Genomic DNA, 2,888 nt, shown 5'->3' on the forward strand with positions numbered 1-2,888 from the left:
TTCCAGCGTCGGATGGGGGATCAGGAGGAACCCCTCTGTCTAGGAGGGGGCGGCCTGGGGCACGCCTTCCTGCCCTGCAAACACCCCTCCCCAACACCCCCAGGACTGCTGCCACACACCCTGCATCGGGGGAGTACCCTGTTCCCCCTGCTTTGGAGCCTGGGACATGGGTGGCCCAGCCTGACCCGTGCAGGGCAGCCCTGTTCCCGGCGGGAAGGAAACAGGGCGCCAATGGGGCGGAGGGTGCTTGGGGCTGGTCAGGGAGTTGTGCCCGGAGCCCCCGCATGGGCCCAGGTGAGCCGGGGGCTCTAGGATCCCTCGGTGGGGCCTTCCCGAACCCCCGGCCCCGTTTGGTCGTTTTCACGGCCAGGGGATTTTCAGAGCGCACGACGGCCGCCGTTCCCACGGGCGCCTGCGCGCTGTTCTCCGGGCGGGGGTCTTGCCCTGCAAAGGACTTGTGGGGAGGGGTCGCAAGGAGCCCCCCAACCCCCCGCCTGCCCCATTCTGCCAGCCCCCTACTGTGCTCAGGGGGATGGCCACAGGGGGGCAGCAGAGGGTCAGGATTGAGTGAGGTGGGGGTTGCCGTGTGGCTGCCTTTACTTCCCCACCGCTGCCTTCGGAGCGGGGCAGCTGGGGGCGTTTGCCCCGGCCGTTCAGGGGAAGGCAGCTGAGTGGGGCCCGAGAAGAGCTGTGCCCGCCCAGTGCCCCCACCTGCCACCCCCTGCCCCTTGGCCTGCCCCTGCCCCTGCCACTGCCCCATCCCATCAGATGGGGGGCCCATCCAGCCAGGCAGACCTCGGGGCCCTCTAGCCAGGCCCTGCCGCTGTATCAGCCCTGCCGAGGGGGATCGTGGCCTGCCCCACTCTGCCAGCCCCACATCCTGCCCTTCCCACTCAACCCACCGTGCCAGCCCCCCTGCTACAGGTGTTGGGCAAATGATTCCCACTTGGCAGTAAATCACTCGCCTCCGTGCCGGGCTTCCCTCTGGGGCCGGGGGGAGGTCTGGGCGTGGGGCCCAGCTCCGTGGAGTTCCCCATGGCCCATGCGCCCCCCACCAGGCGCATTAGAGTTTTGGGGGGCCCTGGGCCAGAGCAAGGGCCCCCCCTTCCGCCTGCACTCCCTGCCCCTGCTAAGGAAACGGGGTCGGGGATACCCCGACTGGACAGCCAGGGCCCCTGGGCGTGGGCCTGGTTGGGCACGTGGCTAATCTGCCCCTCCCCTCCCCACCAAGCTGGGCCCAGCGCTGCTAAGGAGCCGGGGTTCCCAGTGCGTTCTCTGCCGGCCGGAAGCGCTGCCCATGGGGGCACCCGGCGAAGACCCGGCGTCCGGGCTTTCAGGGGCAACCTCTGCTCAGCCCCTAAGCAAAACCCACTGGGTGGGCCTGTGTGTCAGGGGCCCGCCACACGGCGGCGAGTCTCCTTCAGCCAAGCGCAGGGCCCCTGCCCCCCCAGCGAGGTGGGGATTGGGGGGCTCAGGGAGGTGCTTCGTGCATCACAACCCTGTGGGGGGATTCTGTGCTGGACACCGGGGGGGTGATGGATCCTGGGGGGGGTCACATGGTGTGGGGGAGCAGGTGGGAACCTGGCTGGGGGGGGGTCTTGTTCCCTGCGGCTGGGAAAAAGCCCATCTCTGCCCCACCGGGGCCTTCACGAGGTGCCCTCTGCCCACCCCCTCTGCTGCCAATGCTGGGGCCCCGCCCGCGCCCCTCGGGAGCCAGGGCCGCATTCTGACTTTGGTGGGCCCCTTCCTCCCTAAAAAAATATATTACAAATTATTTTTGATACAACTTTAAAGAGTCAACATTTGATTTTGTTTCTGTTGGAGGCAAAATGTCATCGATTTCCGTGGGCCCGAGACGTTTCCTTGTTTTCTGACGTGAGACAAAAATGAAAACGTTTTCTTCGCCCCGAGAAGTTCATTTTGTTTCTTCTGATTTTAAAAGAAATTCAAACGTTTTCGGGGGCCCCTAAAAGTCTCGTGGGCCCTAGGTGCTGTGGCTACTGTGCCTCGTGGATCAGTCGGCCCTGGCGGGATCCTGTGTGCCAGGGTGGCCCCCCGTGGGCAAGCAGGTGATGTTCTGCCTGGCCTGGGCAGAGGGACAGGCTGCTGGGCCACCAGGATTTCTTGGCTTGTACCCCCAGCAGAGCAGGGGCCAGGCCAGGGCCCCTTGGCAGGACAATTAAAGTGGGAGAGCTGGAGAGGGCCGCGCGGGGCTGTTGTGCCGGCCGCGTGGGCAGCCGGTGGGCACCTGGGCGGGCACAGAGCGCGGGAAGCCCACGCACGGGGGCGGCAGAGGAGGCAGGTCTGCCCCAGCCTCCCAGCAGCACCGGGGGGCAAAGGTCCGTCCTGTCCTGAGGCTGGAAACGGAGGCGTTTCTGGCAGCGGGTCGGTGCCAGGATCCCCCTGTGACCTGTTGCTGCTTCCCTGTGTGCCAGCCTGGCACGCGGCACAGTCCCTGGGGAGCCGGAGATCCTGGGGGGGTGGGAGCTGGAAATCCTGGGGGGGGCTGGAGATCCTGGGGGGGGAGAGGCTGGAGATCCTGGAGAGGGCCAGAGATCCTGGGGGCTGGAGATCCTGGGGGGGGAGGCTGGAGATCTTGGGGGGGCCAGAGATCCTGGGGGCTGGAGATCCTGGGGGGGAGGCCAGAGATCCTGGGGGCTGGAGATCCTGGGGGGGGAGGCCAGAGATCCTGGGGGGGTGCTGAAGACCCAGCAGCCCCTATCCAGACCTGCAGCCCCCCCACTGACGCCAGCCCCCTGGAGGTGCCCCTGGTGCCCAGGCCCCATGCCGACTTGGGGCACGAGCTGCTCTCCAGACAGATATTGGCGCTGTCTCCCCAGGCCAGCACAACCGGTGATTACCCGGCTGCTGCGTGGGAGGCTGCCAGC

Source organism: Pelodiscus sinensis, chromosome 18 (genome assembly GCF_052426305.1).
Source record: "Pelodiscus sinensis isolate ZL-2025 chromosome 18, ASM5242630v1, whole genome shotgun sequence".
In the NCBI taxonomy this organism is placed as follows: Eukaryota; Metazoa; Chordata; order Testudines; family Trionychidae; genus Pelodiscus; species Pelodiscus sinensis.